Source organism: Sapajus apella, unplaced genomic scaffold (assembly GCF_009761245.1).
Source record: "Sapajus apella isolate SASKATOON/1434 unplaced genomic scaffold, GSC_monkey_1.0 scaffold34, whole genome shotgun sequence".
NCBI lineage: Eukaryota > Metazoa > Chordata > Mammalia > Primates > Cebidae > Sapajus > Sapajus apella.
Window position 1 is genome coordinate 7,159,005 of NW_022436974.1, and position 15,992 is coordinate 7,174,996.

Here is a 15,992-nt window from a genome sequence, read left to right on the forward strand (position 1 = left end):
CAAAACTCATCAATCTGTGTGTCACTACTTCATTCATTTTAGTTGCTCAACAATATTCCACTGTGTGAACATACCACATTTTGTTTATCATCTGTTGAGAGACATTTTGGTTGTTCTCACTTTTGTCTATGATAAATAATCCTGCTGTGAACATTTGTGTAAAGGTTTTTGTATGGATCAACAATGTTTTATTTTTAAAACGATATTTGTGGATTTTTATCTAGCACTTTAGTTGTTTTTATCAGCTGAATTGTCACAAACATAAATCACATTTTGCTTTACTTGCTGAGCTTGTACTGCCTAATTGGAGCAAGGAATGTGGCCAAAGGATGTACTGGCCTAGCATAAAGATAATCTCTAGCAGTTTCATAACTCAGGGCTTTATACAGGAGAATACAGACCCTAAACAAAGGAACAAAGAAATCCATCCGTCCATATATTTCATTCATTCATTAACTAATAGTTTTTGAGCATCTACTGCATATGGCCCAGGCCCTGTGTGAGGGAGGCTGAAAAACGAATGTAAGACAGATCTGGTCTGTGCCCTCCGAGAGCTTGCGTTTTAACAGAAAACAACTTGACAGGCAAATTTCCACATGGTGTGATAGGTAAAATAAAAATGGAAGAACAGGGTCCTATGGGAGCAAAGAGGAAGGCTCACCACCCAGTGGGGAGAGGGCAGGAACTCTTCTCAGAGGCAGTGGAAGCTACAAAAGAACTTCAGTTGTGTATTTGTGAGGGCAGGGGGTTGACGTGGGGATTAAACTACCCTGCAACATTCAGTTCTTTAAGAACCCTGATGGAGCAATGAATTTCAAAACTCAGGTCCACCTTTTGATAGAACTGCCCACAATAAGTTTAACACGGTGCTTGGCAGACACAGAACAGATGTTCCGTGTGTGTGTGTGTATGTGTACATACATACATACATAATGAATCCGAACTGTGCACCCACCCCAGTTCATTGTAATCTAGGTGTCTTCCTACATTTGCAAACTGCTGATAGGGATTTTCCTTTTTCAAGAGCAGAGATGAATTAGAGAATTTAGAGCTTGTTCTTCAAATCAGTTCTCCAAACTGCTGGGCTGTCCAGTAGAGGTTTCTGCAATGACAGAAACGTTCTAGACTGTGATCTCTTATGTGATAGTCACTAGCCACAAGTAACTACTGAGCACTTGAAATGTGGCTAGTGTGACTGAGGCATTGAGTTTTAAATTTCATTTAATTTTAATTTCAATTCAAGCAGTCAGATGTGGCTAGTGGCTACCGTGTTGGATAGAACAGCAGAAACACTCCTGCTACTAAAAGTGCATTATGAATGCATTTTTCAAAGGGCTTCACCTCTCATATCCCTTATTGTCACTTTTGATCCTCACAACAGTTGTGTGAGAGGCATATACGAGGCACCATTCATCTTATTTTACAGCTAAGGAATCTGAGGCCCAGAGAGATGCCCAGCTAAAGACTGATCTGGGCCTGAAGTCCTGGGATCCTGAACAATTAAGGAGAGTGATGTTCTTGCCCTTCAGCCGTTGGAGTATGACTACAAGGCCCAAATAATGTCTTGCCTCATTGCTATGAGTGTATAAAGAAGTGGGGAGATGCCTGGAGCATGCATTGGAGAAGAATTTCCAAGTCAAGGTCCTAGGGAGAATGGTGGTCATTCCCATGGTGGGCCACTAGAGGGGGCTTGCTGCTCTAACACGAGGTTATTTCTTTACAGTTCAGAGTGCCAAGACTTCGTAGCATAGCGCATCTTTGGAAGGTGGAACAGATGTTCAACTTCTTGATAATATTTCCATGTCATTTGCAGGTGTTGGCTCAAGAGTATCTTTCCTTGAGGTCCAAATGTACTGATTAAGTTCAGTTTTTTGGCTTAAAGTCATTTAGAGGCAAATTTCCAAAAAATCATTAAGCCTTATCAGTCATTTTCTGAAAGTAGGCTTGAACAGGAGGAAAAAATAGTAAGAGAGTAATGGGAAGAGAAACAGAGTTGTGAAGAGATAAAATTTATGGAAAAATTAGGTCATTGTAAAAGGAGAAGAGGAAAATGAAGATAAGCCTCATTATTAGTCCAACTCCTCTTTCACTGTAACAAGAAAAACACATAAGAACGTAAAGGGACTCCAATTATCTTCCCTGTGGCTGGACGGGAAGGCACAAGGCCACAGTCTCTGATTTTTAATACCTCCAACTTATCCCAAGAGGAGACACCCTCCCCCAGGACTTAAGCACTACTTCTTGACTATTTTCCTGTTCAAATTGTAAACAAGCTGGACAGGGAGGCAACACTGCCTCCATTCTATCAGAAACTGAGCTCTGATTACCTGATGACCTGCCCAAGACCACTAAGCTAGTAAATAGCAGGACCAGGTTTAGAGCCAGGTCTGTGTGACTTAGCCTCACAATGCACAGTTGTACAGGTTATTCGCTACCTAGTAGCAGGAAGTGATATGCGCTTAAGTATCTCTATACACACACGCGCGTGCATGCGCGCACACACACACACACACACACACACATTTGCAATTTTCCACCAAATGGCAATCAGCTGTCTTGAGGAAGGAATATGCATTGTCTAATTTGAAAAAGGTACCATTTGAGCTCAGTAGCCCTGGCATGGCTGTAGTCACTCCTGTATCCACAAGGAAGTGAAGCCATGACAGGCTGTTCCAAAAGCCCAGGAGCTCAGCCTTGAGGGCTGCTCCTGCTCAGTCAGCCTCCTCATGCACATTTGTGCAGCCCAATTTCAAAGTCTACTGAGAACCTGCTGACTCCAAGCCAGGCCTCTGGGTAGGGAAAAAGGCTAGAGGTCAGAGAAAGATGCAATTGGTGAAGAAGAACTTGAAAACAAACCAATCTAAACCAAACAACAAAAAATCCCAGGAAGGAGCAGAAGCATGAGTTGGGTGACAAAAGTACATGGACTCTAGAGCTAGCCAGATGATGGGCCAAATCCAGGCCCCATCTCTCACTAGCTGGTTGACAGGCAGTGAGTAACCTAACTTCTCTGAGCCTGTTTCTTCATCTGTAAATGGTGGGTGAGTAGCTGCATACTTTTTCAAAGGCTGTTGTGATGATTAAATTAAATAATACATGTAAAGGATGTAACATGGTACCAGGCATGACTATTTGATATCAGGTCAGCAGTTAGAGATGTCAGCCTAGAGGGCTAGGCTGAGGATAGAGAAATCACAGACCTAGAGCCAAGAAACCCTCTGCATTCCTCTTTGTAGCCCAAGGAGATGAGGCAGCTGGGGGAAAACTGGCCATCCAGGCATCCCACCCTGAATTATTAATAGAAGGGTTTGAGAAGAAATGATCTGACATGGGTGCTGAGCATCCCTGAAAGTTCCCACTAGATATGCCAAGAACACAGTCCCTGAGTACTTTTTACCCAGACCATTTCTGAGTTGTGTTTGCAGCCAGCAATCATGAAGGATGAGACAATGTCTTCCTTTGGAGAAAGAGCAGGCTTGCTTACTACTCATTATAAAAGCAGTAGATTTCTTAAGCTCAGTGTCCCTCAGCTATAATGCAAACCCACTGCATGTATAGCATCTACCTGGGGCCCCCTGCATTGCCCTGTATGACTTGGGAGAATGAAAAACTAATGCCAACATGGTGCTCATGCTGCTTGCTATGTTATGAATAACAAAGAGACCCAGGAGTATCATGTCTTCTAAAAGCATTCATAAAACATTAACAAGCTTGCTTATTACTTTGGAAGGTAGGGTAAATTTCCAGACCCTGATGGGAAGCTTTCAGAATCTTTTGGTTCAGAGGAAGGACTATAGAAATTTGTCATTTAAAACCTTTTAATTTTGAAGTTGCACTTGACTATCAAACACAAGAAGGGTGGGGTAAAATAAAAAGAATGTATTTAAATCTATTAAAATACCTGCCCCTCCCCCAAAAGTCCCCTTTGACATTAACACACCCTTGGATGGGACTTTATGAGTGCAGGCAGGCAGGGGAGTTGGATCAGGAGCTGCACCCCTGGCCATGCTACCAGCTCTATCCTACAGGGTGGCTTTGGCTTGAGGGGTGGGCTGCGACATTTTATTAATGATGGAGTATACAGTCTCTCCCACCTCCTGGGAATAGAGGAGGGCTGAGGCTGAGTGGCTCAGATTTTAAAGGGTTTCAAAATTAAGTCACTGATCTTTAGTATTATTACAGAAGAGCTGAAATTGGGGATTTTAAGTCACAAATAACAAGAGTCTTCTGTTTCTGTTTTATTAGCCATTTTGTATGCATACTTTGCTGGTAGCCACCTAAATTCCTTGTGGAAAAGATAAAAGATTAAAAACAAGCAAGCAAGATCAAGATAGCTGATGGACCACCAACACTTGCCTTCTCTACAAAGAATAATCAAAACAACAACTAGATAAACACACATTAAATAGAGTATCTGAAAAAGAACATTGGAATTCAGCAAACAAGTGATAAAGACACTCTGAGGCATGGAAACTTGAGATGTATAGAAAAGGAAGTGAAACAGCCAGCAGAAAAATGGCTTCAGAAATGAAAAATAGTCTTTTCTCAGACAAAAACTGAGGGAATTTATTACCACTAGACCAGTCCCACAGGAAATGCTTATGGGAACATCTGGAAACAAAGGACAATGTCTATCATCATGAAAACACACAAAAGTATAAAATTAACTGGTAGATCAGATATGCAAATGAGAAAAAAAAGAATCAAATGTTATTATATAAAACTACCAAGCCCCAAAGAAAAACAATAAGAGAGGAAGAAAAGAAAATAATATGCAAAACAATCAGAAAACAATTAACTAAATACAGCAGTAAGTCCTCATCTGTCAATACCAACCTTACATGTAAATTGTTTAAAGCCCCCAATTAAAAGATACAGACTGGCTGAATGAAGTTTTAAAAAGCAAGACTCAACTATATGCTGCCTGCAAGAAATTCACTTCACCTGTAAACACACACAGACTGAATGTGAAAGGATGAAAAAGATATTCCATGCAAGCAGAAAAAAGTGTGCAGGAGTAGTTACACTTATATCAGACAAAGTAACTTTAAGTCAAAAACATAAAAAGAGGCAAAGAAGGCCATTATATAATGATAAAGGGATAAATTCAGGAAGAGAAGATAGCAGTTGTAAATTATATGCACCTAACATCGGAGCACCCAGACATATAAAGCAAATATTACTAGAGTTAAAGTGAAAGACCCCAATACAATAATAGTTGAGAACATCAGCGCCCCACTTTCAGAAATCATTAGATCATCTACACAGAAAATCAACAGAAACATAAAACTTAAACTGTACTATCGACAAAATGAACCTAACCGACATTTATAGAACATTTCATCCAACAGCTGCATAATACACTCTTTTGATCAGCACATGGACATTCTCTGGGATAGACCATACATTAGGCTACAAAACAGGTCTCAACAAATTTTTTAAAACTGAAATTATATCAAGTATCTTTTTAAACGACAATGTGCCAAAACCAAAAATCAAGAACTTTGGAACTTGTGCAAATAATTAGAAATTAAACAACGTGCTCCTGAATAACCAATGGGTCTATGATCAAATTGAGAAAGATATCAAAATGTTTTTTAAAACAAATGAAAATAGAAATACAACATACCCAAATCTGTGAGATACAGCAAAATTAGTACTAAAAAGGAAGTTTCCAGCAATAAATGACTAGATCAAAAAATAAAAATATTTCAGATAAACAAGCTAACCAGGCACTTCAGGGAAGTAGAAAATAAAGAACAACGCCCAAATTAGAAGGAAATAAATTATAAAGATCAGAGAAGAACTAATCAAAAGAGAGAAATAGGAACAATGCAAAAAGATAAATGAAGAGAGTTGGTGGGTTTTTTTGTTTTTGTTTTCGTTTTTGACACACAGTCTTGCTCTGTTGCCCAGGCTGGAGTACAGTGGCGTAATCTCAGCTCACTGCAGCCTCCGCCTCCCAGGTTCAAGTGATTCTCCTGATCTCAGCCTCCCAAAGTGCTGGGATTACAGGTGTGAGCCACCGTGCCCAGCCAGGAATTATTTTTTATTCTACAAGGCCAGCATTACCCTAATACCAAAACCAGACAGAGACACAATAAAAAAGAAAATTACAGGCCAATATCCCTGATGAACATAAATACAAAAATCTTCAAGAAAATACTAGCAAACTAAATCCAGCAGTACATCAAAAAGATAATACAACATGATCAAGTGGGATTTATCCCAAGGATACAAGGGTGGTTCAATATACACAAATCAATAAATGTGATCCCTCAACAGAATGAAGGGCAAGAATCATATGACCATCTCAATAGACAAAATTTGACATTTTTCATGATAAAAAATTCTCAGAAAATTAGGCATATTAGGAACATACCTTAGCACAATAAAAGGCATATATGACAAGCCTACAGCTGACATCATACCAAACAAGGTAAAAGCCTGAACAAGACATAAATACCTACTTCCACCACTTTTATTCAGCATAGTACTAAAAGTCCCAGCCAGAGCAATTAGGCAAGATAATAAAATAAAGGACATCCAAATTGGAAAAGAATAAGTCAAATGGTTCCTCTTCGCAGACAACATAATCTTATATACAGAAATATCTAAGGACTCTCCCCCCACTAATAAAAACCCTCTCAGAACTGATAAATGAATTGAGTAAAATTGCAGGATACAAAATCAACACACAAAAATAGTAGTATTTCTATATACTAATAACAAATTAGCTAAAAAATACTTCAGGAAAGCAATCCCATTTAAAATAATTATCAAAAGAATGACTTAGGAATAAATTTAGGAGGTGAAAGATCTCTATACTCTATAATTAAAATTACAAATCACTGATGAATGAAATTAAAGAGGATGCAGCAAATTAACACAGGAGCCAAAAACCAAATACCACATGTTCTCATAAGTGGGAGCTGAACAGTGAGAATACAGGTACACAGTGAGGGGAAAAACACACATCAGGGCCTATTGGGGGGTGGGAGGTTGAGAGGATGAAACCCAGATGATGGGTTAATAGGTGCAGCAGACCACCATGGCACACATATGCTATGTAACACACCTGCAAATTTTGTCCACGTATCCTGGAACTTAAAATAATTTTTAAAAAGAAAGAGGATATCAAAAAATAAAAAGCCATTCCATGCTCATGGGTTAGAAGCATTAATATTGTTAGAATTATCATACTGCCCAAATAGATCTACAGGTTCAATGCATTCCCTATCAAAATACCAATGACATTCTTTACAGAAATAGAAAAGCAATCTTAATATTTGTATGGAACCACAGAGAAACCCAAATTGCCAAAGCAATACTGAGCAAAAATAGCAAAGCTGGAGGCATAACACAACCTGACTTCAAAATATACTACAAAGCCATAGTAACGAAAACAACATTGTATTGGCATAAAAACAGACACATAGACCAATGGAACAGACTAGAGAACCTAGAAATGAATCCATGTGTTTACAGCCAACTGATTTTTTTACCAAGATACCAAAAACATACACTGGGGAAAGGACACCCTCTTCAGCTGTTGGTTCTAGAAAAACTGGATATTCATATGCAGAAGAAGGAAATTAGGCCCCTATGTCCCACCACATATAAAAATCAACCCAAAATGGATTAAAGACTTAAATGTAAGGCTGAAAACTATAAAACTACTAGAAGAAAACATAGAAATGTGTCATGACATTTATCTAGGCAAAGATTTTATGTGTAAGACTTCAAAAGCACAGGCAACAAAAACTAAAAAGACAAATGGGACTATATCAAACTAGCAAGCTTCTGCACAGCAAAGGAATCAACAGAGTAAAAAGACAATCTGTAGAATGGGAAAAAATTTTGCAAAGGAGACATCTGACAAGGGACTAATATTCAAAATACATAAGAAAATCAACTCAATTGCAAATAAAATTCCAACTGATAAATGTAAGGATCTGAATAAACATTTCTCTAAAAAAGACCTACAAATGGCCAAGTATATACAAAAATTCTAAACATCACATATCATCAGGGAAATACAAATCAAAACCACAACGAGATATTATTTTACCCCAGTTAGAATGCTTTTTATCAAAAAGACAAAAATAGTAATAATAAATGCTGGTGAAGATGCAGAGAAAAGGGAAATCTTCTACATTGTTGGTGGAAATGTAAATTAATTACAGACATTATGGAAAACAGTATGAAGTTTTCTCAAAAAAAATACATAAAACTACCATATGATCTAGCAATCTCACCACTGGTATTTATCCAAAGGAAAAGAAATAAATATATGAAGAAATACCTGCACCCCATATTTATCATGGCAGTCTTCACAATACCCAATACACAAAATCAACCTAAATGCCCATCAACAGATGAATGGGTAAAGAAAATATGGCACATATACACAACAGAATACTATTCAGCCATAAAAAATGAAATCCTGTCATTCGGCAACATGGATAAGCCTGGAGTTCATGGTTAAGTGAAATATAATTAAGTGAAGTAAGTCAGGCACTGAAAGATAAATATAGTATGTTCTCACTCTTGTGGGAGCTGAAAAAGGTCATGTTCATTGAAGTAGAGAGTAGAATTGCAGTTTTTAGGGGCTAGGAAGAGGTTGGTTGCTAAATGAATACAAAATCATAGCTAGTTAGGAATAAATTCTGTTCTATAGCACTGTATGGTGAATGTAGTTATCAATAATTTATTGTATATTTTCAAAAAGCTAGAAAAGAGGATTTCGAGTGCTCCCAACACAAAGAAATGACAAGTATCTGAAGTGACCGATCCTAATTACCGTTTTATCATTACATATTGCATACAAGTATCAAAATTTCTCTCTTCCATAAATATTTACAATTACTACATGTCAACTAAAAATGAAAGGAAACATAAGCAAGCAATCAAATGTCAGAAAGGCAAAATGCCCATATTCAGCTATACTGAGCAAGATGCTAGTGAAGTTCAAAGGAGATAAGAAAAAGGAGTGACAAGATTTTCAGAACACAAAATTGATGAGCTCTTTGAAAGTTGTATGTATACAGAGTTTTGTAAAACTCTTACTTTAAATGCACTGAAGGAAGTAAACGATCATTCCTTGTCAGCAGATCTCAGGAAGCACATGGCCACCATTTAGGGAGGCTGGGTTTTTAAGCCAGGCATGTCTATATTCTTTAGTGTTGTTGATTTTTTTTTCTTTTCAGAAAGGAAAGGCAGGGAAGAGAATAGGGAAACAAAGGGAGGGAAGTAGGAGAAGAAAAGGAACAAAAAGTAGATGTTGCTGAACAGAAAACCTAAGGAACTGATGATATATAAGGAGGGGATGGACGTCCCACCTTTGGAGCCATTGGTGTGCTAATTCAGCAGGTCTTCCAACAGGAAGTGTTGGACTACACACAACAGCCTGGTGTTGAAATGTTTGGAAGTGAGGTTTTATGGAAGCCTGAGGGGCAAGGACATAAAATGTATTCTGTAATTACCTTTATTGTGAGCCCTTGATATGGTTTGGCTGTGTCCCCACCCAAATCTCATCTTGAATTGTAGCTCTCACAATTCCCATGTGTCATGGCGGGGACCTGATGAGAGATAACTGAATCATGGGGGTCTTTTCTGTACTGTTCTCGTGATAGTGAATGAGTCTTAGGAGAGCTGATCGTTTTATAAAGAGGAGTTTCCCTGAACAAGCTCTCTTGCCTTGCCTGCCACCATGTAAGATGTGACTTTGCTCCTCATTTGCCTTCTGCTATGATTGTGATGCCTCCCCTGCCATGTGGGAACTGTAAGTCCATTAAACTTCTTTTTTCTTTATAAATTACCAGTCTTGGATATGTCTTTATAAGCAGAACGTGAGAACAGACTAATACTGACCTCCATGTGCTTGCCTTACTTGGGAATTTTCTGACACCAAAGGAGAATAACCCAACGTGCTACCTAAGGCTAAAGGAGAGATGTATTGGTTCACATAACCAAATCACCAGGACAGAGTGTACCTGGGCTAGGGATGATGGGAACTATGGGCAGGAACACAGCCAGGATGCTCCTAGCTTCTCCTCTCCACTTCTCTCTGCTGTATTCTCTCTCAGATCTGCTTCCATAATGCTGGGTACCTATCAGTGGATTCCAGCTCTTTTGCCAGAGGAGGATTGGAACCTGGTTCAAGCTGAACAATTCTGTATGGAGAGGATGCAGTATGCCAGTGGAGGACTTTCTGCCTAACAGGTCCAGCATAGATACCTGCATCACTTGCAGTAAAGAGGAGTGGTGCAGTGAAGAAGTAGCCTGGGTCTGCCAGTAACAGACAGGAGGTGTAGTCTGTAAGAAGACAGCAGCCCCTAGTCCAGCCATGTGGTTAGAGGCCCAGACAAAGGGGGAAGGGTGCTGGCACCCAGGGAAATGAACAATGGATGTCCCCAGTGGTAAGTAAGCCAAAAAATAGGGACATTCTGGAGTTCTGGAGTCTTGGCTCTCTATTCACTCTTCTGAAAGTATCTATAAAAGCTTTTACGAAGACTGAAAATCTCTTATGAGGAGCTCCCTGCCCAGCTCCCTTCAGTCTGGCAGTGGGCTGATTCCTTGGAGGCATTTGCCTGCTCATCTTAGTAGAAGCCTCTCCATTGTAGCTTTTTGGTTTTTTTTGAGACAATGTCTCTCTTTGTTGCATGGGTTGAAGTGCAGTGGCACAATCATGACTCATTATAGCCTCTAACTCCTGGGCTCAAGCAATCTTCCCACATACCTAATTTTTAAATTTTTTGTAAAAATGGGGTCTCACTATATTGCCCAGGCTGGTCTCAAACTCCTGGCCTCAGTGATCCTCCTACCTTGGCCTCCAAAATGCTGGCATTACAGGCAAGAGCCACTGCACTGGGGCCCTCTCTGTAGCTTTATTAACAGTAAGATGACACCTCAGCCAGGATGATTCTCCCACATGACAGAAGACTCTGGATAGAGTCCCAGCTGGTAAAACAAATGGACCTAATTCAAAGTCTGAAGCAGGTCCTTGCTACACTGTGCCTTCCTGTGTATAACCAAGATACCTCCCTTCTTTTTTCCTTAAAGCAGAAGTGAGTTTGGCTAAAAATGAAGGTCATTGTTCATAACTCCTTTGCTAAGCAAGACCACCTAAGCCTAAATCCAGGGCCTCCTGCCCTCACCAGGCACAAAGGCGTAGGCCCTGACTCAGTGTATAAGTTGCACCCTTGGGGTTGGGGCCAGCTCTCTGCAGGTTCCAGCATCACAAAGCTGAACTGTGTCTGCAAATATCTCCCTTCACACCCTGACCTCATTCCCCATTTCACTGGTTGGTTGATCCTTTGTGTGTGACTAGGAAGATTCACCCTCACCTCCACCCCAACAAGGCGAGTGTAAACAAGTTGCTTCCTGGTCCTCCTCTGTAGAAAACGGTGCCAATCACTGAACCATGAGAACTTGTGGTCTGCGAGTCAACCCCAAGGAGCTGTGGGCATCAGCTCCAAGCTATTGACAGCTGAACAGACGGAGAGCTCTCTCTGTGCCAGTCTGCACTGAGTACTGTCCAGGCTTGTCTCATGCTCCTCATGGGAACCTCTGTGAGAGGGAACTGTTATTCCCATTTGATGGATGAGGACACCGACGCACTGAAAGGTTAAGTGACTGGCCCAAGGTCACACAGCTAGTAAACAGTGGAGCTGGTTTCCAACTCTCCAGAGAGAGACTCTCCTGACCATTCCATGGCCGAGAGTACATCCGTTCAGGCTATCATCTTGCTGGATGTAAAAAAGATTTCATGGGAGTGGATGGACCTCTTGGGGTAATGTCCTCTCATGACACATTTATTAATGTCTTTAAGCCTAACAGCAATAATAATAATATCCATCTCAACGGTCACTGTGAATATTAAATTAGATGATGCCTGTAAAAAGGCTTAGAACAAAGCCCAGCCCTTGGTAAGTGATCTGTAATTGTCAGCTTGAACTCCCTGGTGTGAATATGGGAGTGGATTTGCAGTGCTTTACAATGGCTACCACGGAAAACAGTCTGCCCTACAGCATATCTGATGCAGATACAGTATGAATTAAATTGGTCAGCAAGATCTGTTGATTCAGCCTCCTGTATAGCTCATAAATTCTCTTCCCTATTTAGCAGTAGCAACATTCTGGGACTGTCTGTTTCCATGCTTTCCTTCCTAAGGCTGAGACAGCAGCAGTGAGAGGGAAAGAGGCTTTGGGACCTTCAGGATTGTACTTGGTGCCAGCTTCTCTACTTCTTGGCTGTGTGACTTTAGGCAGGCCTCTTCCCATCTGCAAGCCTCAACTTCCTGACAGATAAGATAAGGAGAATGATGCCTGCTTCACAGGTAGAGGTGAGAGTAAAATGAGAAAATGTATGTAAAACTTCTGATGCTGCATCTGGCCCACAGTTGATACCAGTGTAGCAGACTTTGTTTTCCAAAGTGGGTACAGCAGTGTTTCTGGTCCTGTGTGCTTTTCTGGAACCTTGCCATTTTCATGTAATGAGATGAAGTTTATCCCCCAACCCTCACCTCTCAAACGCAGACTGGCCTTTGTAACTACCTCGGCAGTAGATGTGGCAGAAGTGAGGCTGAGTGATTTCTGAGGCTAGGTCATGAAAGGAGAAACCTCCTGTCTTATGTCCTCTCTCAACATGTCCCTTTGATACCCTGAGCTATCATGCAGCAAGTCTGGCTTCCCTGGACTATGCCAGAGGGACCCTGAGAAGAGACCACAATGAGTGGAGACGCCCCAGGACCCCCCAGTGTTCTAACCACAGGTCTTTGAGCCACCATAGTGGGGCCCAGAAGAGATGAACTACCCCCATCAAGCCCTGCACAAATAACAGTTATAAGCAAAATAGATGCATCTATGCATGTTGTTCCCTCTGCCCTCCAGCCTTAGCCCCATTTCCCTTATCATTCTTCCAAGTTCATCCCAAATGTCACCTGCTTTTCTATTTCCCCACTCCTATAGACCAACAGAACAGTTTGTACATCTCATGAGTTTGACACTAAACATCACACTGTGGACCTTTCTTGTCTTTTTGCTTAGACTGTGAGCTTCTGGGGGGTCAGGCACAGCATCTTATTCATCTTTGCACCCTTCAACTAACATAATGAGAATGTTAAACTAATGTGTGTGTCTGTGTGTGTATTACTTTTGTTTCTCAGTATGAATTATTTACATCACGAATTATTTGTGATGCTTTGTACATTTTTCGAATGTTGAGATTCCTATGGAACCAGGTGCTACTTGTGGTCCCAAGTAACCTGGATTGATCAGACTGTGACAGGTAGCATCTCTCCAACCCTGTATCTCAAAAGCAAAGGAACTGCATTTGCCATCAGTTCTGTTATCCCTGGGAAAGATCCCCTCTATTTTCATCTGCCACCTTGCTGCCATGGCCATTCAGATCTCAGCCCTGATGTAAAGTCAAGGGTTTCAAGGTTGTCAAAGAATCCCCAAAGCATTTTCTGCTGTGATCTCACAATACTGGGCCCACCCCTCCTGGGTCTGCCACTGGGAGAAATCCCAGCTTCTTAGCCTTGAACAATGGCTTTGTGGAAACAGTTGGTTCATTAGACATACAAGTATGAACATGAAGCTCTTCTGAGGTGACTTCCTGGCCAATCCAACCAAGCCTATAACTTCTCAGTTTACTGATCCACAGCCACGGTAAGGTACAGGGCTCAGAAAAGACCCAATGCCCACAAAACTTCAGCATAGATGGCTCATTTTGCCCAGAAAGCACCAACGGGGCCACAAGAGGGCCACCTCTAATTGGCTCTGCTGGCCTTCACCATGACCTTGGGAAAGCACCCAAGCTCTCTGTTCGCCTTTCTCCCAGTTATGTTAAAAGAAGTCATGACAGCCGTCCCTAGCTGTTTCTCCTGGCAGTGTGAATAGTATAAAACACATACCTGTGCTCTTTAGAAGAAAGGCATTATGCACAGGCTGAAGATGTTACTAAGTAAAGATTTCACATTTGTTGGCCACTCACTGAATGCCCAGCATTACCCTATGGAAAACATGAAACAGGAGTGTATTTTTTGTTTGCTTGTTACAGAAGCCCTAATGCAGTGGGCTTTCATCTTCCCCTCTAGAACACTGTGATGGTCTTGACTGAGAGGCACGTAAGACTTAAAGAAATGGCTTCCTTTGCAGTTTCTGCTCATTACTTATGACAGATGTCCAACATTAGTTGTACATGCCTGACAAGTTGTACCATGTTCTGAAGCCCCAGCCTGTGAATTTAGTGGAGATGATGAGGAACAGTGATGCAACAAAAGATTTGTTATTAATCAAGGTATAAAGTATTGACACCTAAGTTTTTTTTTTTTTTAAGGTACGAAGTATGGTTACCACCTCCAACTATCCCTCTTCCAGGTAAAATTAGATTGAGATATTATACAGACTGGCAAGAGAGGAGGGCAGGAGACACCACTGGCTCTTTTGTGGGGCCCCTCTCAGTGGCTCTTCTGGAAAGGCTTGGACAAGACAGTAGATGGCCCCTGCTGGTGGTAATGGAACTCTCAGGATAGAAGCAGAGAAAAGATTCAGTCTGAGCTCTCTAAATGTATCCAGTGTGAGACTTCCACCATGCAAACTTTGGTGGGGCCTCTCTCTGTTCTACCTGCAGTCAGGCTGTCCACAGTGCTGTCTCAGAGCTGGGGACTGCAGTACATGGCAGGGTACCATCAGCCAATTTCTCTCCAAACGCCAAGAGTGATGGGGGCTTGGTAGATATGTCCGGGGATCCTGATATACATCCTCCATTAAGGACAAAGAGCAAATTGTCTATCATACTTGTGACTTCAATTAGACTTGAACATGTAGGTTGCATGATGCTGTGGAAACATCCTGACTTTTAGCGTCATCCAATCCTGGGCTGAAATGCCATCCTGCTGCTTACTTGGGTAAGTGCAGACCTTGGTCATCTGCTTAGCCTCTCTGAATCTCACTGTCCTTGCTGTTGTGAGGACCAAATGCCACATTTGACATAAAATGCTTGGCGTACAGTAGAAAGTCAGTCCACTTCCCTGCCCCTCCTCTACCTTCAGGGCAGGATCACCACGGCATTCTGCATCATCTGGCTTCCCCACAAGATCTCAAGTGTGCTGGGCACATAGTAAATTTTCAGTAATAACCTGATGAGTGACTCATAAACTGGGCTTCTTTTTACAGGCTATTCCTAAAGCTAAATGTTTGTAAAAATCTGGCAGATGCTCTGCAGAACGAAAGTGTCAGGGACAAGGGAAAGATCAATGTCATCAACTCCCCAAACAAAGTCAAATTGGAGTAGGGCTGAGTTGAATTATGCCAGGAAAATGTGTTCTCTAGGCCAAAGGGTAGGGCACTGGATGCAAAATTAGCCCCTCAGAGAGCCGACAGAGGGTTTCTGGATGGGAACAGAGCATTCCAGGCCAGACTGGGCTGAGCCATCAACTGGGGCCATGGTGTTGTTTAGTCCTTGGGATCCCAATGTCATCATGACAATCATCAATTTTTTTTAGTGCCTGGACAGGCGAATGGAAATGTTTTGATGCACTGGAGGAACTCAGGGCCAGCATTTGGCCAGGCCTGACTTATATATTACAAGTTTTGGCTGCTTTCTTAGGAGAGAAACAAAACATCTCCCCAGCTTCCCTATGCTCTTAGCTCTCCCTTGATTGCTGGGGAAATGCTGTGGGGAGCTGGTGGTGGTGCTGGAGCACCCTCAAGTTTCAATAAGCTCCCTTTCCTCCACACAAAGGAACAGATACCACCATAAACCACAATGAGAGGGATATACACATGCTGCTTGGGAAACCTGCCTATGACCTATCATTGAATGAAAAAAGCAAGTTGTATGAGTAGCATGGTCACTCATCCAAATTTACCTACTTGGTTTTACATATCTGTAGAGAAGCCTAGAAGGAAATTCTCCAAACTTAATAGACTCAATGGCTACATGCAGCAATTTAGAGGAGGTAGTAGCTTCTACTTTGTATTCTC